Source organism: Mobula hypostoma, unplaced genomic scaffold (assembly GCF_963921235.1).
Source record: "Mobula hypostoma unplaced genomic scaffold, sMobHyp1.1 scaffold_36, whole genome shotgun sequence".
Lineage (NCBI taxonomy): Eukaryota > Metazoa > Chordata > Chondrichthyes > Myliobatiformes > Myliobatidae > Mobula > Mobula hypostoma.
Window position 1 is genome coordinate 7,199,129 of NW_026948187.1, and position 23,842 is coordinate 7,222,970.

Consider the following 23,842-nt stretch of genomic DNA (forward strand, 5'->3'; position numbering starts at 1 on the left):
ATGTTCTACACTTGATACCAAAGCGTCTGGTGTCTCTCTGGGGCGGATGTTGGCGTGTGGGACACATTGCATGCTACTTATTCTGCCGTTGATCCCAAGTAAATCAAAACCTCATAGAACCATGGAGAGGGCTGGTGTTCCTGGCGGAGTTACGTCGTGCGACATTGGCCGTGGTATAGCATGATAGAGGGTCGGAAATTCGAGTCCTTCTTCCGAACTGATGTCCCTAAACTGTAAGATCAGACCACCAATGTGGACAGCCGTCCCACGCCCCTTTTGTGTTTAGTCATTGCATTGATACGTCCTCTCATCTGAAGTAAAATTTAAAGGTGAATTTTCTCTTCGGCTGCGATGCAACATTCAGCTTGATCGGAGGGCGACAAGAGGACACACAGGGCGCTACCACTAGGGGGCGGAAATGCAGTGAAGTAAAATTTAGGTTAGATTTTTCGAAGGGAGTGAAAGCGACCATAACTTTTATAAAGCTGATTTTTTTTTCTTCGGCTGCGATGCCACAAGGGCTAGGAGACAGAGATAGAGGCTCAGGCAGAGAGAGAGAGAGAGAAAGTAAGATATCGAATATGGAAGGCTACTCCATGCAGAACACAATGATTTTCATCGGGCGTGTGGCCCTCATTACACCAGTCCCTTGATTTCAATGAAAGGGAGGTGAATTGTGGCCTGTCTCCTTATACTCGCTGTGTAGTTTTCCTCAAATTCAAAGACTTGGTGGGAATAAAAACATCGCACATATTGAGCTCCGGGGGTGACGGTGATGGAGGGACGAAAGAGAGGGACAGAGGAAGACAGAGGGTTGTACTGATAATGAGATAGACACCAGAGGAGGGAGACAAACTATGTCAGCTTATCGGTGACTGAGTGGAGAGGATTCGTACCCAGGGAAAGGTAATAATCTTCAGACAGAGAGAAAGAGTGAATGAGAGAGAGAGAGAGAGAGAGACAGAGAGAGAGAGGAGAAAGAGAGAGACACAGTAACATGGGGGTGGGAGATGAAGAAAGCGTGAAGGTGGGACGGCGACAGGGAGATGTTGTCTGGTCAAATTGTTAGATCAGAAGCGGCACAAATCCCGAATCGTGTTGGAGTATCGATGGTGTTCGCTTTGAATCCTCCTTCTTTCACAGTTTGCTGTAGATTTCCGAAATTACAAAGTATACGGAGCATTAAAACATCACTCATGGAGAGCTGAAGGGGTGAGGAAAACAGGGAGAGGGAGGGACGGGGACAGCGACAGAGAGACTGTATTGTGTGGCCATACTGGTAGACCGGAAGCTGCAGCCTCGAATCGGGTTGGAGTATGGAAGGGGCGTGGCCAACGGCTACGTCCTCAAATCCGCCTACGTCACTGGGATACGTAACAAACCGGATGGAGGTGAATGAATTCGTCTCTGCCGCCCGGACCACTTTCATCACTGAGAGAGTAAACCCTCCAAGGAAGATGTTTCTGTTTCTGCAATTCATCCTCGCCTTCCGCTGTGAGTGACAGCTCCCAGATTTTATTTTTTTTCATTCTCTGCTTCTGTCTACCTTTCACGTTCCTTCCACTTGCTTTCCCCTCCCATCGTGTCGGACCAATTCCTTCTTAATTTACTAGCCCTCGCGTCCGCAGACTATCTGCCCTCTGCCGTCGCCATTAAATTCCGAAATCCTCTCGAAATGTCCGCTTCTTCAGTCATCTTTTTTGCTTCCTTCAGTGCACCCTGTTTATCCACATCCCCATTGATCCGCATCTCCACTTCCTTTTTCCCCGTTTAGCCAAGCTCGTCTCTGTTTTGCAGACGCGGCCTCGGTAACGATGTACCAGACGCCGGCTTTCTCCGGAACTGCCGGTCAGAAGGTAACCCTGAATTGCACAGTAGAGGGTAGTACCAGTGCTAATTACTGGTTGTACTGGTACCGACAATATGCGGGAAAGAGTCCGGAGTACATGTTTCGCTCGATAGCAGTTAATTCCGTCGAACCGGAGGGATTGGTCGACGGTTTTACGGCGGACAGATCGCAGAGCAAGGAGTTCTTCCTGATGTCCGACAAACTGGAGGCGATTTCGTCGGCTGTGTATTTCTGCGCTTGGAGTTATCACGGCGGCTCAGAGTGACGGGGCAGCCGAACAAAAACCTCGCTGTCAGGAGGGTCTGTGCTTTCAGCAAAAGAGGAAATACGATTCCTGTCAATCATCGGGTGGGAGGAGGGTCTATCTGTCAGGCGCTGCGCCGTTGCGGCCAATCAGTGTGAATAAGGGGCGGAGCTATTATGCCGTGGCGTTTAATTTCCTTCCCTTCTTTAACATTCAGATGGGGGAATATGATCGTCACTGCTCTCCCCCACTCCACCTTTCCTTCATTCTACAGCCTAGGGTCGGGGACAGGCGGATAGTTAAGAAACAGGGAGAGACTGGAGAACAGCTGTAGGACACATACCGCGAACGTCAGAAAACGGCGTCCTTGGAGGGAACAGAGAGATATTGATGTTCCCCAATCACTGAAGATGACAGAATATGAGGGTGTTGGTGGATCTGAGGGCAGGAACAGAAATTGTTTTGTCAGGCGGATTTTCGGGTGAGCACGGATTTGGGGTTGTCGGTGTATACGCCGATTTGCTGGCGCGTACAGATTTGGAAAATTTGGCGTATGTGAGCGTGCCAGCCGATATATAGGGACCTGCTCCGTGTAGAACCCGGGTTATTAAACGTGGTTTAGCTGCGATCTGGGAGGGTTTAGAATACAGATTCCAAATCTTTAGCTTGGAGTGTGAATATGTTCCCGGTGTGCTCCGTATGTCTCCTGTTTTCTGAGAGAGGAGGTCTGCGACATAGAACAGGCTAACAACGGGAGTTGCAAACGGACAAAAATGTCACGTGGTTTAGAGGACGGTCATTATTCAGAGAGATTCGTGTTTTCAATAAAGATTTGGTGTGTTGTGGCCCCTCTTCTCATAGCGGATCTCCAGTATTCCGAAAATCCGAAGACGAAGAAGCATTAAAAGTCAACAATGAAGAGATATAGGGCGTGCAGAGGGCGACGAAGTTGAGGAGAGAGATAGATCGATTCAGAGCGTGTGTGTGTGTGTGTGTGTGTGTGTGTGTGTGTGTGTGTGTGAGAGAGAGAGAGAGAGAGAGAGAGAGAGAGAGAGAGAGAGAGAATTGGCTGCTTTAATTGGTGGAGAGTTACAACACATCCCTGAGATCGGATAGGTTCATAGAAGGGGCGTGGCTGATCGCTACTTCCGCAAGTCCACCGACGTCACTGATATAAGTAACAAGTGAATGGACTCGTCTCTGCTGTACACAACACTTTCATCACTGAGAGAATAAACACTCCAAGGAAGATGCTTTTATTTCTGCGGTTTCTCCTCGCCTTCCACTGTGAGTGATGCTGACAAACAATATTAATTTTTATTTCTTTGCTCCTCTCTTCCTTTCAGATTCCTTTCACGTGCTTTACCTTCCAGTAATATTTCAAAACTTATTTACGAGACCTCGCGTCCGCACACTGTCTTCCCACTGCTGCCGCCTCTAATTCCGTCCTCCTCTCCATCTTTCCCAACTTCAGTTCTCTTCCTTCCTTCCCCAAATGCACCATCTTTCTCCCTTTACCTATTGACCCGGGTCTCCCTGATCAATCACCGCATTTTCCACCACCGTCTCTTTTTCCAGACGCGACCTCGGTGACGATCCACCAGACTCCGGGTTTCTCCGGAACCCCCGGCCAGAAGTTGACCCTGAATTGCACAGCAGAGGGTAGTACTAGTGATAACAACTGGTTGTACTGGTACCGACAATTCCCGGGAAAGGGACCGGAGTACATGTTTCACTCGATCGCAGCTAATTCAGTGCAGCCGGAGAAATTGGTCGGAGGTTTTACTGCGGAGAGACCGAAGACCAACGAAATCTTCCTGAAGTCTGACAAACTGGAGGCGAAATCATCGGCCGCGTATTTCTGTGCCTGGAGTATTCACGGCGGAACAGAGTGACGGGGCAGCTGTACAAAAACTCTCACTGTCAGAAGGGTCGTTGCTGTCAGCAAAACAGGAAACACGACTCCTGTCAATCATATGGTGGGAGGTGGGCCTATGATTCAGTCGTGAGCGGCGCAGCGTCCAATCAGTGAAATAAGGGGAGATGTTATTGTACCGCAGCTGTTCATTTCCCTTCTCTTCTGAGCATCCAGTTGGGTGAATACAATTCGCACACTCGCCTTTCCAGTCTATTCTTCCTTGTCATTTCCGGTCTTCCCACACGTCATCGGTCCAGGAGAATCAAAACCACTGAGTGCGCCAATAAGTTCACTCCCCAAGATCAATTTCCCGCTCGTGTCTTTTTTGTCTGTTGTTGGAAACACAGAGTACGAAGAATACCGGACGGATCCGGAACAGAGGAAACACGGGACATAAGTGTTCGACAACCATACTGTACATGGTGGCGAATGTTGAGGAACAGAAGGGCCGCGGTGTACGTGGTACTAAAAAGACCGTGAATGGTTAGGCGTGTCAGGGGACAGAGGAACTTCGGTGTACACGGAACACACAGCAATGTTGCTGGTGAACGCAGCAGGCCAGGCAGCACCTCTAGGAAGAGGCACAATCGACGTTTCAGGCCGAGACACTTCGTCAGGACTAACTGAAGGAAGAGTTAGTAAGAGATTTGATAGCGGGAGAGGGAGGGGGAGATCCAAAATGATCGGAGAAGACAGGAGGGGTAGGGATGGATCCCAGAGCTGGACAGGTTTCCAATGAGAGACTCAGGCAGAGAGAGAAAGGGAGAGACTGAATGCAGAAGACTGCTCGATACGGAACCCATGATGTTTCATGAGGTAAAACATGTGGCCCTCATTATTGGAGAATATTAGGTTCAGCAGAAGGGAGGTGAAGTACGCCGGTCTTCTTACACCTGTTGGTAGATATCCGAAATTACAAAGACTTGGGAGCTTAAATAAATGGAGGGGAAATGATCCTTTACCTGGAGTTTGGCAGCTTTGCCCAGAAATCGATAGATTTGGCAATTATAAGTGAATTTATCAACTTACCTTTCTCTATCGCAAGCACCGTACAATGAATTGATCTCTGCGAACAAGCTTTTCACCGCATAACTGCTTAGGGAATTTACCGTGGCCAAACTTTTAATTCAGATTCCCATTCCGCTTCCGACGTGTCGGTCCACGGCCTCTTCCCCTGTCAGGTGGAGGCCACCCTCAAGATGGAGGAGCGACCTCTTATATTCCATCTTTCTACTCTCCAACCTGATCGTCTGTACATCGATCCCCCTCGCCTCTTTTCCGCATTCAGACATTTTACTTCTTCGCACCTATCCATCATTACCCCCTCAACCATCCCCTGCTTCCCTTTCGCCTGTTATCCACTCACCTCTCCTATCATATTCCTTCTTCTCTAGTCCATGACCCTTCCCACCCATCTGTCTACACCTATCATCTTCCAGCTGGTCTTTTTCCCGTCCCACAACATTCATTTCTGTCATCTACCGCCCCCGCCCCCCCAGCTTTCCTCTCAGCTCTGATGAATGGACTCGGCCTGAAAAGCCCAATGCTTGTCCTTTTCCATACAGACCGCGACAACAGAAATCTCTTCAACCTATTCATGATGGCTGCAGAACGGGCTTTTCGCCGCGTGGGGGCAGCAACAGACTGTGTCCCGTTGCTCATTGTCCCAGGCGAACGGCACACAGCACTGCGCAGGTGCCAAACATCTCGCACATACATCACTGTTCCTCATAAGGTGATCACTCAGTGTATGTTCGTGACCCTCTGCTATTGTAGCCCATCCGCGTCAAGGTTCAATATATTGTGCATCAAGAGATGCTGTTCTGCACACTACTGTTGTAACACACGGTCATTTGAATTGCTGTCGCCTTCCTGTCAGCTTAATAGGGTCTGGCAGTTCTCTGGCCCTAACAGGGTGTTTTCACCCAGATAATTTCCCACGATTTTTTTTTTGTTCTCACCAGTCTCTGTAAACACTGGAGAATTTTGTGAAGGAGGTTCCCAGGATTTCAGTTGTTTCTGAGATAGGCAAATTCTCCGGACTGGCGCCAATAATCATTCTACGGTCAAACTATCTTAGAAACATAGAAAGATAGAAAACCTGGAGCGTAATACAGGCTCTTCGGCCCACAAAGTTGTGCCGAACAATTCCCTACCTTAGAAATTACTAGGCTTACCCATGGCCCTATATTTTTCTAAGCTGCGTTTCCCTTTCAAAAAGTCTCTCAATAGACCCAATCGTATCCGCCTCCACCGCGGCTGCCGGAAGCCCATTTCTTGCCCATTCTGAGGACTTGGGCACGAACGCTGTTCGTTATCAGCCGGAGAGCGGCTGTGAAACCACAAATTCTGCATCAACCCGCCACGAAATTCCCTGTAACTTTCACGCTCTCAGCATGTGAGTCCGAGATCAGTCGACGCACACAAATGCTTTGCGAATGCTTCAGGAAGATTGATAGATAAAGATTCAGATCGAGAAAGAGATAGATAGATAGATAGCTAGATAGATAGATAGATAGATAGATAGATAGATAGATAGATAGACAGACAGATAGATAATAGACAGATAGATAGGTAGGGGTGTGTGAGTGTGTGTGTGTGTGTGTGTGTGTGTGTGTGTGTGTACGCGTGTTTTCCCTATTGTCGCCCCTGCATACATTGGGTGCTTCTTCTAATCTTTCGTCATATTCCAGCCAGAAGTTGCCGCGTTTTCAGCCTGAGAGTCCAGGATCAGCAGGCACACAGACGAAAGCGTTACTAATAACTCAGGAAGATAGGCATAGATAGATCGATCTCTGTGTATGTACGGGAGTGTGTGCGTCTGAGCGTGTCTGTGCGTGGCTGTGCGTGGCTGTGTGTGTGTGTGTGTGTGTGTGTGTGTGTGTGTGTGTGAGTGTGTGTGTGTGTGTGTGTGTGTGTGTGTGTGTGTGTGTGTGTGTCTGCAGTCCTGTAGTTACATTTCCTCACTAACGCGACCGCCACTCTCTTTAGGCTTTCCAATGGCGACAGAAGAAATTACACAGGAAGTGACAGACGTCACAGGGCCAATCGACATGAGCAATTATATCGGGCAGCGCAAAATACTTCTTTTGAAAGCAACGGCGCTCCATCCCAAAGCCCGCTCGTCTCTATCCTGTGAATGATGGTGCGAGAAACATATCGTTTTCCGCTGATTGTGGCATTGATCCCGCGTAAGTCAGAATAACAATGGTTCTGGGGAAGGTAACTCAGGTTCAGAGAACGGGCTCCCATTTGTTGAGAGAAATTAGGCTCTAATGGAATGTCTCCCTTGTAGGGATTCTGGCCGTGTACGTGGAGCAGTCGCCCCCTTCCCTGTCAGTTGGATTGGGAGAGTCAACCGCCGTCCAATGCACGCTACTGAATTCGGACTATAACCATATGTATTGGTACAGACAGCGACCGGGCGGCACAGTAGAAGTTCTTTTCTATTCTGCTGGGAAAGATATAGTCAGCAATTACACGTCGGAATCCTACGCGGCAACAAGATCCAGCAGCACTTTCTTTCAACTGGAAGTAAAGAACGCCTCGCACTCTCACTCGGCCGTCTATTTCTGCGCCTGTAGTAGCGCACAGAGGTTGAGAAATCGAGCCGCCTCTGACAAAAACTGTTCTGCACAATCGCTGAAGGCTCAGAACCCGCTGTTTCCCACCAGTAGGGGTCGCTGCATATTGAGCTTCACTGCCCGGGCTGCGGCCAGCATCACACTGCAATTGCCTTTTGATTCTTCCCATATCCACAACCCAAAACTGAATATCAGGAATTCAGATCAGGAAAAAAAAAAAAACAGGCAACGATGCAGGAACATTTAACACAAAAAAAAACAGAGAACGCCTCGAATTTCTCACAGAGCTGAAGAAATGTGGCAAGCCCCCTTTGAGCCACAATAACATTTACAACTGAAGGGGTTAAATTATGTGCAGAGATGGCATTCAAAACAATATTCATTTTGGCTTCTGGCAATAATAACAAATCTATGTTGCGTTTGTATAAATGATTTATTTGTAGATTAATAATTAGCTTATACCCTCCTGAACACGTTTAACAAACCTGCCAGGAAGAGAATTTGTTCACCCTCGCGTTCAGACGTAGCCCATCCCTGTTGTACAGGGCGTACCTTCCCCAGAACAGATACCAGTGAGATTTCAACCGATGAACAGAAAGTAGAAATACAGTTAGATAATTGACTGGTAGAGAGATCGATCGATACATACATACATACATCGTTGGATGGAGAGATAGATATATAGATACACAGATAGAGAGGTTGATAGGTATATAGGGAGAGATAGTCAGAGACAGAGAAACAGAGACAGAGTTGGAAATAATACACAACAGAAAACTCATATGTTTTTACTGGTGGAGGTTCCGTAACCTCTGATTAATTCCCAAATCAAAAGAACTGTTTTTCCTACGTATTTTTCTCATCCAATACTGAAACTGTCAACCAACACCAACTGGACTTCCAATTTCGCTCTTCTTTCGGGTTTTGATTTGGAATGATACTCGGCGTATGACGCGCAGGAAGTGACGCAGACGTCAACGGGCGAGTGGCACAGCCGCAGTCCAAACAGACAACGCGAAGTGCTTCTCCTGAATGCTGGCATTCTGCTACACCTGATGCCAAAGCGGCTGGTGTCTCTCTCGGGCAGATAATCGCATGTGGGACACATTGTATCCTACTTATTCTGCCGTTGATCCCAAGTAAGTCAAAATAGCACAGAACCACGGTAAAGGTTGGTGTTCTTGCTGGACTGTCGGAGTGCGGCATTGGCCGTGGTTTAACTTGGGAGAGGGCCGAAAATTCGGAACATCCTTCCGAACTCATGTCCCTAAACTTCAAGGTGAAAACTCCAATGACCAAGCACCAGTGGCCGGCCGTAACTCGCACGTCTCCCCGTGTGTTTAGTCATTGAAATGAGATGTCCTCTCCGGCGGAGGCGATTAAATTTGGAAAGGGCAGTTGTCTTTTCATCTGATGTGTGTGTGTGTGTGTGTGTATGTGTGTGTGTGTGTGTGTGTGTGTGTGTGTGTGTGTGTTTGACTGTGTTTATGTCGGGGTGATTTTCCCTTGTTGGATGTCGGGATTCCCTTCACATGTGTGAGGTTATAGAGGTGTTATCTTCCTGCATCTAGCCTGTACAATCCCTTTAGGATTTTATACGTTTCAATCAGATCCCCCCTCAATCTTCTAAATTCCAACGAGTACAAGCCCAGTTCATCCAGTCTTTCATCATATGAAAGTCCTGCCATCCCAGGAATCAATCTGGTGAACCTTCTTTCTACTCCCTCTAAGGCAAGGATGTCTTTCCTCAGATTAGGTGACCAAAACTGCACACAGTACTCCAGGTGTGGTCTCACCAAGGCCTTGTACAACTGCAGTAGTACCTCACTGCTCCTGTACTTGAATCCTCTTGCTATAAATGCCAGCATACCATTCCCCCTTTTTCACCGCCTGCTGTACCTGCATGCCCACTTTCAATGACTGTTGTATAATGACACCCAGGTCTCGTTGCACCTCCCCTTTTCCTAATCGGCCACCATTCAGATAATAATCTGTTTCCCTGTTGTTGCCACCAAAGTGGATAACCTCACATTTATCCACATTAAATTGCATCTGCCATGAATTTGCCCACTCACCCAACCTATCCAAGTAACCCTGCATCCTCTTAGCATCCTCCTCACAGCTAACACTGCAGCCCAGCTTCGTGTCATCCGCAAACTTGGAGATGCTGCACTTAATTCCGTCATCCAAGTCATTAATATATATTGTAAACAACTGGGGTCCAGCACTGAGCCTTGTGGTACCCCTCTAGTCACCGCCTACCATTCTGAAAAGGTCCCGTTTATTCCCACTCTTTGCTTCCTCACTGCCAACCAATTCTCTATCCACATCAATACCTTACCCCCAATACCGTGTCTTTAAGTTTGCACACTAATGTACTGTGTGGGACCTTGTCAAAAGCCTTTTGAAAATCCAAATATACCACATCCACTGGTTCTCCCCTATCCAGTCTACTAGTTACATCCTCAAAAAATTCTATGAGATTCGTCAGACATGATTTTCCTTTCACAAATCCATGCTGACTTTGTCCGATGATTTCACCGCTTTCCAAATGTGCTGTTATCACATCTTTGATAACTGACTCTAGCAGTTTCCCCACCACCGACGTTAGGCTAACCGGTCTATAATTCCCCGGTTTCTCTCTCCCTCCTTTTTTAAAAAGTGGGGTTACATTAGCAACCTTCCAATCCTCAGGAACTAGTCCAGAATCTAAAGAGTTTTGAAATATTATCACTAATGCATCCACTATTTCTTGGGCTACTTCCTTAAGCACTCTGGGATGCAGACCATCTGGCCCTGGACCTGCACATAACCGATTTGCATCGACTTCCAAGAGATACCGAAGTTGAAGGACCCTGGCCAATTCGCCCAGCGCCACTGCGCTAACCAATTATGTTAAAGAGAGTGTGTCAGTGCAGGACAGCGATCCACGCACTCGCGTGGTCAGACACGCAGTCTGACTCCCTCCGCACCGTTCCTGTACACACTCCCGCAAAGTGAATCTTCTTCCACACGTTCCAGAACACACTTCTGGGGGTAGGAAGCACAGTGAGAACTTCCCTCTAAAACTGTTCTGTACATGACCCTGTCGAAGTGTATTTTGCGCCTTGTTATTGTACTTGCCTGAATCACTTCCTCTAGTCGCTCCTTCCGTACAATGACAACCGTCTGGATGAAGATGTTGCCACACAGGTCGTTATTAAATCGCTCCCCTCTCGCCTTAAAACTGTTCCTTCAAAAGACTGACTCTCTTGCTCTCCCCTACTCTCTCGTCAATGAGGGATGACGGCGTTGGAGGGAGACAGAGAGAGATAGGCCTAGTATTAACGGAAAACTAAGCTACCCCGGGGGGTACAGTTTGCACTTTCTGGAATCGGAGGAAACGACCGGCGGTCTACTTGGAAACTTGCGACGAATTTACGACGAATTCAGTTCCCAGATGCGTCATCGGTAGCGAACAGCGAACAAGAATATAAGAATATATGAAGTGCCAGCAAGTTGCTACGGTTTCAGGCGCATGCGCATTCAACGCCGTACACACCCTGTCTGTGCCCCTCTTGGTTTTAGACATTTCAGTAAGGTCCCTCCGACGCTCCAAAGTCCCAACTTGCCGGACCCATCTGCATAGCTCAGTGCCTCGGGTCCCGGCAACAACCCTCTGCACTCTTCCCAGCTCAATAGCATCTTTCCTACAGCAGGGCGACCAAAACCGAACACGGTACTCCAAGTTCCGCCTCGCCGAAGTCTTGCACAACTGGGACGTGACCATGCCCCCGTACTCAATGTCCTGACTGATGAAAGCTGCCGTACCAAATGCCTTCTTCACTACCCTGTCTACCTGTGAGTCCACCTTCCTTGAACCGTTTACCTGTACTGCATGGTCCCTCTATTCTACAACACTTCCCAGTTCTCGAACTTTCACTGTGAAGATCATATCCCATTCTAACTTCACAAAACCTCTGCCCGTTTCGCCAGCTTCTCTTATTTTGTCCGGCCCCGTAGTTGAGGTTCACTATGTAATGTACGAATGTTTGCGATTATGTGGGAAAACCGGAAGAAACCCACACAACATACATCAAAGTTGCTGGTGAACGCAGCAGGCCAAGCAGCATCTATAGGAAGAGGCGCAGTCGACGTGGAGCGCTGTAATATCCTCACGTTACCCGCTACGCTCCTCTGCCGTGCCGCCCCGGAATCTTCACCACCCCCAAGTGAGGATCTGTTTACTCAATTTACTGTCTCCTCATTTGGCAACAGCTCGATCGGTAGTTTTGATCCTCGCACCTCGAGTTAATCTGGAACGATACCACTGTTTCTCAGTGTCACCGGCAGACTTGCTAATGATGCCTTGCACGTGTTTTTCAACAATCTCCTGCGTGTTCAGTGTAATGGAGATCAAAGGTTCTCACACATCACCTGCTTCCTGTCGCCTGCGAAGGTTTTTGTCGGGCCCCGCTGTGTCTCTGAGCCACTGTGAGTACTCCAGGCGCAGTAGTAGACGGCCGACTGTTCCGGGCGCAGGCTGGTGGAGTTGAGAATGAACGTCTCTGCATCGGTTCTCCGGGCGGTGAAGCCGTCCACAGCCCCCTCCGGATTCACGCTGTCGGTATACCCGGAATAAAACATGTACTGAATCTCCCTACCCGGATATTGTCTGTACCAGTAGAGATAATTGCTAGCGCTACCGCCGTCCAGAATGCATTCCAGCTCCACGCTCTCGCCGGGAGATTTGGAGAGAGCCGGCGTGTCCTGGCGAACGGACTTCGACGTCGCACCTGAGGAGGGAACGGGAAGTGAAGAGAGTGAAATGAACCGGAAGACCCGAGTACGCGGGATTATTTGTTAAAGGGGAGGGCGGGATGTCGGGGAAAACGAAAGTTATTCGGGAATCTGGAATGGAAACTCGTTCATACCGATAATATTTACGGCCGAGCTCGTCCTATCTAAGGGTGTCCGGTCAAAAAACCCGTAAACCTCTCTAATCCAAGAACTCATGCGTAAGTAGATGAAGTTTAAACTTCCTTCATATGTCTGCCAATATTTCAGGCAGCTGATGTCCGCTATAATTGGATGATGGAGTCATCATCCGCTGATGTCCGCTATAATTGGATGATGGAGTCATCATCCGCTGATGTCCGCTATAATTGGATGATGGAGTCATCATCTGCTGATGTCCGCTATAATTGGATGATGGGGTCATCATCCGCTGATGTCCGCTATAATTGGATGATGGAGTCATCATCCGCTGATGTCCGCTATAATTAGTCCTCTCCCATTAGAAACCCGTTCCGTCCCGGAGATGCTGGCAAATTTCTGCGAAAACTTCTCCGCACTCGTTCCAGTTTAATATCTTTCGAATAGCAAAGTGACCCGAGCTAGTTCAGGATTAAAGATTAATTATTGAGTTAGATTGTTTCTTACGTTGAAGCAACGGCGCCAGGACGAGTAACAGCAACATCCTCTCTCCGGAAACCTTCTCTGCGTTGTGAGAGGTAGCGACTGGGGGTAAAACGCCGCATCAGGGCCGCGCCCCTTCCGGGCACATTGCTGCCTGCGTCACCAATCCGGAACACGGGAAATGCGGAAGGAGGTGGGTCAACGCCCGAAACGTCATTTCTATGTCTGCGCCCAGACTTGCTGAGTTATTACAACAATGTGTGTGTGTGTGTGTGTGTGTGTGTGTGTGTGTGTGTGTGTGTGTAGATTCGGATATACAGCATCTGGAGACTTTCAGGTCTTTAGCGGGTAGTAACCTCAACCAGTTCCCTCATGAACAGTAGTACCACCCCCCACCTGCATCGAGGACATCTTCAACAGGCGAAACCTCAGTAAGGCGGCGTCATTCATTGTCGACCCCAACACCCAGGACATGCCCTGTTCTCATTACTACCATCAAGGTGGAGGTGAAGGAGACTGGGGACCCACACTCAACGATTCGGAAACAGCTTCTCCCCCTCCGCCATCAGATTTCTGATCGGCTCCTGAACGTATGAACACCACCTCTGTGTTTTTTCCCTCTCTTGTTTGCCCCACATTGTTTGTTTGTGAGTGTGTGTGTGTCTCTGTGTGTGTGTGTGTGTGTGTGTGTGTGTGTGTGTGTGTGGCACAATCTGTTTAAGCCTACAGCTGCTTTGTAATCTATTTATTAAATTCCATATTAGTTTATTTATATATTTGACTGCTATTTATTGTCTGCGCAGTCGTCCGTTTATTACTTATTTGTCTATTTATTTACATTTACTGTATTTATCACTTTTTTGATCTATTGCACAATAAATTTTACGACATGTACCACTGATAGTAAACCGGTTTCCGGTTCTGACGATGATTCGCCAACCCTCCCCTTGAGATTGGCGGCCTGGACGCCTGGAGACCAGGAGCTGAAGTTGTAGGAGGAGCAGAGGGTGACGTACTGAGAAAGGGCAGGCATCCGGAACGTGGAATCAGCAGAGAAGACCTGTAAATGCAGGTCAATATAATTGGTCCCGGGCTGGATTTCCAATCTTTTTTTCATGTCATGGACCAATTTAACGAAGCGAGGGGTCGGTGGTATCCGTCTGTGGTTAATATTGCTGATTAAGGACCAGTTTGGGCTGACTTTGCGGGTTCGCAACAAGAGCGGCAGAACGGGTCTGTCATTCCGGAATTCCGCAATTTGAAACCAGGAGTTGAAACAGGGAGCGGAGGGCATTGAAAACATGATATTTGGGTTAGTTAGCCAACCAGTGTCTGTCCCCTGCTGCTCTATTTCTCTAGTGGGTGAGCACGTGCGATAGAATTATTTTATTTTATCCATCTGTCCAGCGGAGGGCGCTATCGCACCATCTACCAGCTAATGAAGGAATCCACGATTTCTCAAAGAGGATTTTTAATTGGTCCCTATCCAGTGGGTACCTGTCCCTCAACACATTCTGTCCTTCAATCAAAAACAAAGCCAGCCGTCCAGATACCATCTGAAAGTCGACAAACCTCGTTGTATTCATAGATTCATATAGACATAAAACGGTCCCTCGAGCAATCGTTATCCATCTCTGAGGACCCTCACCACCCGGAACATTTCCTCTTCTCCTTCCGACCAGCGCAGCGAGGGCACAGGAGCCTGAAGAGTGAAAGGTCCTCGAGCGAGCTCTTCCCCTCCGCCAGCAGAGGTCTGAAAGGTCCGTAATCCGACAGACTACGTTGTCATTCCGCTCGCTATTTTACACCACCTGTATAGTTCCCATCGTAACCGACTTCGACGAGAAAGTGGAAGAGTGGGTAGATAAACTTGCAGGAGACGCGAAACTTGGTTGTGTTATGGGAAGGGCAGAACCCTATAGTGGGTCATTGGTAGGATACAGACCTGGACAGAGAAGAGTTGGATGGAGTCCAACCAACCAAGACAAAGGAAGCATGCGGAATACTTGTCACAACTGGGGAGTCAGATGCCCACCAGTTTCGATAATTATGCTCGTGCATATTCCCATTTAAACAATGTGAATATCCAATGTGGATATACATTTAAACTACTTCCCTCGGGATCAATAAAGTATGACTATGACTATGACTACGTCAGTTAATTATTCTATTATGGCGGTATTGAACTCCCTGCCTTTCTTTGTAGCGCTTCCCGATTCTTGAGCAAAGCACGGCAACTTTATGATGCCGGCTTGCTTTCGGCCGTTCCTCAAAACAGTGGACTGACTCTGAGGAAGAGCAGAATTTGATTTATATTTAGATATTCCTTTCTGAAGCGGTGTTCACTCCTAGTTTATTGCAGAAGAGCTTTGGTCAAGCGTTGTTTTTATGATTTCCCGTGAAATGCTGATCGCATTAAAGTCCTGCCTTTGTCTCTCTCTCTCTCCCTCTCTCTCTCTCTCTGTCATCTCCCTTTCTCCTCTCTGTCTGTTCTCACTCTCACTCTCTCAATCTCCATCTCTCCTCTCTCTCTCTGCTCGCTCTTTCTATTTCTCTCTCTCGGTCTCTCTCTCTCTCTCTCTCTCTCTCTCTCTCTCTCTCTCTCTCTCTCTCTTTCTCTGTCTCTTCCTCTCCGTCCTTATTTGCCTGGGGAACCCCTCTGACTGTTAATTCATGAACTCTTTTCTTGCTGATCTGAGACGGAAAAGTCAAAATACCTCTGCTCCTCAAATCCCGAACCGCCATGCACCTCCTCAGAGAAACCGTCAGCCAATCTCAGAGACGGCCGGGTCCGGGGGAAATGACGTAGAGCGCAGCCTCTCCCTCTGTTCAGTTCCGCCCACCCCGACACTGCCCTTCAGAAAGGGTGGAAGATATCGGCCTATAGCAGCGTGGGGACGTCCGTCCATCAGGGGGGAAGGGGCGGGACCTCCCAGCCTAACTCATTTCACTCTGGAAATCGTGAAGCGAACCTTCGAGTGAAATCTGCTTCTGCTTCATAAGCTGATAATCTGGCTTCACGGAGAAATGTCGACCTCTTTTAACAATTAAGCAACCCATCACCTATTCCCTTCCCTTTGCTTGCCATCACCCTCATCTTTTCAACGCTCTTTCTTTCTGCCGTTTCTATTTTCTGTCCACTATTGCGTTTTTTGTTCTTGCATTTCAATCACTAAAATGTTTTACTCTTCTCTTATCCTCGCTATCTACATGACGTCGTCATCCCTTCTCATTCTCTGTCAGTACCCTCTGCCAATTTCTCACCCAACCTCAGTGGATAAACCCTGATTGTATTTACACGATCTGCATCCGAGCGGCAAACAAGCACAAGGAGCGTCACGCCTTTGGAACAACGTCACGCCCATTCGCATTCTCCGCAGATGATTGGACGACGGCGAGCCAATCACATCCCGCGTTTGCTGACATTGTCCGCACTTGGCCACAGCCCACATCCTGTGTCGATCGGGTGGGGTCTGGACTGAGAGCTCATCTCGCTCACTCACTCCGCGCTTCTCCTAGTCCACTGAGACCAGACACTGAGACAAGAGCCCACGTCGGGTCCACACGCGGCAGCCAAATCCCCGAAATGAGATTCCTCGCCCTTTTTCTGTGTATTATTTTCAACTACCCCAGTAAGTAACTTCCACCTCGAATACTCGACGTTTCAACCAAGGATATCTTGAATTCCACAATTCTTTAAGATTTACATATCGATCCAATTGCATCATCGGCTGAATATTTGATATTTCAGTACAGTAAAATGTTTATAGGCTTCAAGAGTAACTTGAGAAATAAATAATGCCTTGGCCAATGTACATCTACATCTAAGCAGGGGCTAGCAAGTAGTCGCGGACCGAATGGACAGCTGCTGCTCTTTTGCGCGGCCGTCCCTCTGCTTTCCCTCACTCACCCTTCGCTAACCATTTCTTTTCATATCCCTCTCCGGCCCCCCAATGCTCACAGACCGTTCTCTTCTCCCTTTCTTTGTGCCAGAGGCGAATTCGCAGAAGATCCATCAGACTCCGCAGGCAGTCTCCGCGCCTCCAGGGAAGGAAGTCCAACTGAGTTGCACTCTATCCGGAGACAGTAGCGATCCATACATGTTCTGTGTACCGACAATACGCGGGAGAGGCTCCACAGTACCTGTTCGAATCGGCTGGCACGAACTTTGTAACTCCAGACAAAACCGCGGAGGGATTGATCGCCAAGAGGCCTGAGGAAATGACTTTGAATTTGACAACCGACAATCTCTGAGCCAATCAGTCGGCCCTGTACCTCTGCGCCTGGAGCTGACACAGTGACTGAGAGAAATGGGCCGACGTGACAAAAACCTCCACCGTCGACAAGGTGGACAGAGCAGGAAATGACGTTAGCTGCTGCGGTCACGTCACACCCAAAAGTCGTATGGTTGACCGCAGGAGAAATTTCGAAACGGAACAGTACAGGAAATGATGTAAATTAAGCTGAGCCTATCTGCATACAGTCCATGTTCCTCCATTCCCTACTCGTTCATGTATCTGTCCATCTGTCTCTTATCACACCCGACACCTCCACCACCACTATCAGCGCGTTACAGGCAGCACCGCTCTCTGTGTAATGAAACTTGCCCCGCACATCTTGGACAAGAACTGTTCGGAAGGGAAGGAGCTCCTTCCCCAAGGCCGTATGACCACTGACCTCTTTGCCGTCACCAAGGTCTCATAACACATGAAGCGTCAGTCGCGTTACATTGTTCACTATTTCAACTCGTGTTGTCAATCAGACTCTGTCGTATCTGCCTTCAACACCACTACCGCTCGCAGCAAATTTGGCTCCCACCACACTCTGTGTTGAAAATGCAAACAACTTGCCCCGCGTGACTCATTTGATCACATCCGCATTGCAAGAAGATGTTCATATTGTATCGGATTTATTGACGGAAACGGCACGGTGGGAGGCCTCTCGGGACATGTAATCAGTCCTACCCACCCGAACGTCTTTAAAATGTAGGAAGCTGTGTGAATGTCTGATCAAACCGGGAGACGCCCAAGAGGTCACGTACAAACTCCGTACAGACAGCCGCGGAATTGAATCGGAGCACTGCGACAGCGGCTCGTTGACCGTAACGCCCCTCTACCGTGCCGGCATATTCTCTTCTCCACTCCCATGTGAGGATACGTTTCTCCAGATCACTGTCCCGTCATTTGGCAAGATCTCAATGGGTGGTTTTGATCCCCGCACCTCTCGCTAACCTGGAACGATCCCCGCGTTTCCCAGTGCCGCCGGCAGACTTCACAATGATGCCTTGTGCGTGCTTTTTAACGAACAAGTGCGTGTTCCGTGAAGCATAGATCAATGGTTCTTACAAAACACCTGCTTCCTGTCGCCGGCGAAGGTTTTTGTCGGGCCCCGGCGTGTCTCTGAGCCACTGTGAGCACTCCAGGCGCAGTAGTAGACGGCCGACTGGTCCGGGCGCAGGCTGGTGGAGTTGAGAATGAACGTGTCTGTATCGGGTCTCCGGGCGGTGAAGCCGTCCACAGTCCCCTCCGGAAATACCATGGTACCCATGGAGTGAAACAGGTACTGGATCTCCCTGCCCGGATATTGTCTGTACCAGTAGAGATAATTGCTAGCGCTACCGCCGTCCAGGATGCATTCCAGCTCCACGCTCTCGCCGGGAGATTTGGAGAGAGCCGGCGTGTCCTGCCGAACAGACTGCGACGTCGTCCCTGGGGAAGGGAACGGGAAACGACGGGTGGTAAGTCAACAGGAATACACGAGTCCATGGGATCTATTGTTAACATTATAGGCGCGAACGGGATGTAGGGGAAAACGAGCGAGGTGGTCTGTCTCACAGAGTTCGAGGATTCCGATCAATGATATTTTAATATTCCCAAGGTATAAGTACTAAAGAGGACAAAAATATTGATATAGCAATTACTTTGATGTCCCCTTGAACCATTCGGTTCTTGTCCCAAACGGCAGGTCGCTAATCACTACAGTTTGGCAACGCTGCGACCGCTTTGATCATTTTACAATCAAACAGACCGCGTTTCAGTGTAACATGATCAAGGTGGCCATTGTAAAAACACAAAGAAATTTAAAACGTATTTTGCGAAAGAGGGTCATTGATACATACGGCATGGAAACTCGTTCATACCGACAGTGTTTACCACCGAGTTCGTCCCATCTACGGGTGTCCGATCAATAGACCTGTAAACATCTCGAATCCAAGCGCTCCTGTGTAAGTTGTTGAAGTTTAAACATCCCTAATATATCAGCCAATATTTCAGGCAGCTACTTCAAACGAACCATTGTCCTCTGATGTCCCCTTTCAATTTTCCCGTCCTGTTCGTCTCCTTGAATAAAGCCGTGTCGTCCCGTTTTAACTCTATACCCATAGCCTTATCTTCGACTATCCCGGGAATGAAACCCAACTCGACGCACCATGATCTTGTATCTGGGGCGCGCAGATTACGGCACAATTCTGCTAAACCCTTTCTGCACTCGTTTCTAGTTAATCATCTTTCCGATAACAGTGACCAAATCTATTTAAGGATTGAAGATTTATTATTATGTTAGATTATTTCTTACGCTGAAGCAACGGCGACAGGACGAGTAACAGCAACATCCTCTCTCCGTAATCCTTCTCTGTGTTGTGAGAGGTCGCGACTGGGGGAGAAACGCCGCCACAGGAACTCCGCCCCTTCCGGCCACCTTGCGACCTCCAGTCACCAATCCGGAATACGGAAAATGCTGAAGGAGGCGGGTCAACGCCCGAAACGTCATTTTCAATATCTGAGCCCTGATCTGCTGAGTTCTTAAAACATTTTGTGTGTTTTGACTCCGATTTCCAGCATCTGCAGAAATTCTCGTGTTGAGGGGTAGTGAACTCAATCTGCTCCGTATTAGTCAGTAGCCTCCGCAGACATTGAGGAGATTTTCAAAAAGCGTACTGTGGCGACCCACTTTCTGGCAGACACGAACCGGCTCACGAAACAGCGCCCGCAGGCAGAGTGTCGGCCCCAAAAGGAGCGCCCGGCCATCTTCTCCGGCAGGGGGAAAATCCCGCGCGGGGAAACGGTCTGGGAATATGCATTCCCCACAGCAGTCCCGTCCCAGGAAGGACGGTAACGGGAAGGCTTTAAAGCAGGCCGCGAAGTTTGAATAAATCTCTTCATCGCAACTCCAACTACAGTACAACCGTTGCAGTACCCTTAAAAAGGCAGCATCCATGATCAGCGACCTCCACCACGCAGGGCGGGCGCTCTTCCCATTTCTACCATCAAGGAGCAGGTACAGGGGCCTTGCGCTGGAAAAGAAAAGTTTGTGTTTTCATGGTATCTACATTTCGCGATTACTTGCACCGACCTAGAGCTATCCCTATAGAATTTCCTATCCCCGAATGAATAGAGTTCAAATCCCATTTTACCTCTCCAATTAATTGATGCCATCGAGCCCTCGCATCTGTCCCATAAAACCTCTTTCCTCGCGATGTTTCCAGCTTACTTATGACTTTGCTGTGGAAAGATAAGACTTCAGGTGTCTGTGTGACCTAATTGTTGTGCAGTTGTGGCCTCATACCCGTTGCAACAGCTTCCTCTGGCAACTCCTTTCACAGCCGGACCATTCCGCGGGTGACAAAGGTGCCCTCGGGTTTCTGTTCAAAGTCTCTCCCCTCTCACCTGAAACCTGGGCCTTCTTGTTCTCAATTCCCCAACCTTGGGGAGAAAGACTGTGCGTATTCACCCGTATTGCGCCCCTTGTTGTTGTAGACGGTTCTGCAATGTTACCCCTGCTCTCCAAGGAATAAACTCCCAACCTGCCTTATCTTTCTCCATATCTCAGTGCTTCGGGTCCAGGCAACATCCTCGGATGTCTTCCACTGCAGCTATTTCCAGCTTAATGGAAATTGTCCTTCAACATGGTGACTAAACTGAACAGAGTACCCCAAGTTCGGCCTCACTAAAGACGTGCAGAGTTGCGACGTGAAACTCCAGCTTCTGAACGCGGTACCTGGACAGATGGCGGCCTGCGCGCCGATCGCCTCCCTCACTGCCCTGTCAACCTGTGACTCGACAGTTCCGGTCACGTGTACCTATTCCCAGAATCCCACTGTTCAACAGCAATTCCTCTTCCCTGTGAAAGCTCGAACCATCTTTTTTAAACTTCCCAATAACTCTGCCCTCTCCTCAACCTTTCCTCTTTCGACCTGCCCCGTAATTGATGTCCACTCTGATCAAACTATCAAAGTACAAGGATGTTCTTATTTTGTTGATTTTATTGAGGGAAACGTCACGGTAGCAGGCCTTTCCGGACACGTGATCTATTAACCTCCTGACCGGCACGTATTTGAAATTGATGTAGGTTTGTGAATGTGCGACGAAACCGGACGATGCCCAGGTGGTCACGTGGAGAACGTGCAAACTCCTTAAAGACAGCCACGGAATTGAATCAAGGCGCTGTAATCGAGTCTCCTTGACGGCTACGCACCTGTACCGCGCCGGCCTATTCTCTTCACTACTCCCGTGTGAGGATACGTTTCCCCGGATCACTGTCCCGTCATCTGGCAAGTCCTCGATCAGTAGCTTTGATCGCCCCACCTGGAGCTAATCTGGAACGATCCCTCTGCTTCTCACTGCCACCGGCAGAATTTCTAATGATGCCTTCCACGTCTTTTAATGAACATGAGGGTGTTCTGTGCTGCATAGATGAATGATTGTCACATATCACCCACTTCCTGTCTCCTCATCAGGTTTTTGTCGGGCCCCGGCGTGTCTCTGAGCCACTGTGAGCACTCCAGGCGCAGTAGTAGACGGCCGAGTGGTCTGGCCGCAGGCTGGCGGAGCTGAGAAGGAAAGTCTTTGTTTCGCGCTTCCGGGCGGTGAAGCCGTCCACAGCCTCCTGCGTATTTACGGTGTTGGCATACGTAGAATAAAACAGTTGCTGAATCTCCCTACCCGGATATTGTCTGTACCAGCAGAGATAATTGCTAGCGCTCCGCCGTCCAGGATGCATTTCAGCTCCACGCTCTCGCCGGGAGATTTGGAGAGAGCCGGCGTGTCCTGGCGAACAGACTGCGACGTCGCTCCTGAGGAAGGTAACGGGAAGTGGAGAGATATCAGTGAACAGGAAGAGCCGAATACGTGGGACCTACTGTTAAAGGGGAAGGACGGTATGTTGGGGAAAACGAACGAGGTGATCAGTTTGAGCAGGTTTCGAGGATTCCGCTCAATGATATGAAACACTTAAGAAAATACTAAAATTAGCAATATCTGCGGACTAAAGATCATAAAATGTTAATATGATAATTATTTCGGCGTTCCTTGAACCATTCTGTTCTTGCCCCTGAATCACTGCAGTTTAACACCGCGACCATCTTGTTGATTTTGCACTAAAACAGACTTGGTTTGTCTTAATACTAATTGTCTTATATCTACTACAGTGTCCTGATTAATTAATATTGACGTGATTTTCCCCGTGAATGTTGCTCGTCTCATGTTCTGTGTCTTTGATGCTGCCGCCGGTAAGTTGGTCAGACACAGTAAACTGGATATTAACTTTGACTTCGGCATGGAAACTGGCCTCTTCGGCAGAACCCGTCCATGCCGTCACTATTTACAACCGAGACCGTCCCAGCTGACCGTGTCCGGCCAACGGCCCTGTGAACCTCTCCTATCGATGCACTTCTGTACAAGCAGATAAAGTTTAAACTTTGTTGATATATCCGCTAGTATTACTGCTGGCTGGTTCCAAGTAACCATCTACGTCTGGTGTCTCCTTTCAATATGTCGTCTCCCATTATAAACCCACGCCGCCTCGTTTTAAGCGCCCGTTCCCATCTCGTTTTAACTCCTTGCCCTTATCTTTGGCTTTCCGGAGAATGAAATCCTGCTCGACGCAACCTGCCCCTGTATCTCTGCGCGCATATCCTGGCAACGTCAGGCTAAATCTTTTCTGCACTCGTTCTAGTCTAGTATCTTTCTGATAGCAGTGACCAGACCCGGTTAAGGATTGAAGATTAATTATGATGTTAGATTGTTTCTTACGTTGAAGCAACGGCGCCAGGACGAGTAACAGCAGCATCCTCTCTCCGGAAACCTTCTCCGTGTTGTGCGAGCTAGCGACTGGGGAGAAAACGCCGCATCAGGGCCCCGCCCCTTGCGGGCAAATTGCCGCCTGCGGTCACCGTCTGGTGTGGAGGGGCCAATCGGCAGTATCGGAAAATGCTGAAGAGATGGGAAAAGTCGACTATCTGTTAATTTCCATACCCGCGGCCTGACCTGCTCAGTTCCTACAACATGCGATGTGTGTTGATGCGGATTTCCCGCATCAGCAGAGTTTCTGATGTTTAGACAGTAGTAAACTCAATCAGCTCCGTCATGACTGGTAGCCTCCCCATCATCGAGGGCATCTTCAAGGGGCGAACCCTCAAAGAGGCAGAATCTGTCACTCGCGAACCCAGCCAGCCAGGACATGTCCTTTCCGCAGTACTACCATCGAGGTGGAGGTACTAGAGATGGAAGGCACATACTCAACGATTCAGGAACAGCTTATTCCCCTCCGCCATCGGATTTCTAATCGGAAAATCAAAGAATGAACACGATTGGAGCATCTCCCTCTCTTGCTTGCAATACAGTGTGTGTGTGTGTGTGTGTGTGTGTGTGTGTGTGTTTGTCTCTGTTTATGAGTTGATAATTTGATTTTCCCTTGTTGGATGTCATGATTCCTGTCACTTGCGTGACGTCATAGAGGTCCTGACCCTGTTGCGTGCCAATGGCGTCATTGTCTGTGCACAGAACCGATTTACATCGACTTCCGACAGGAACTGAAGTTGAAGAGCATTGGCCAATTCGCCGTGTACCTCTGCG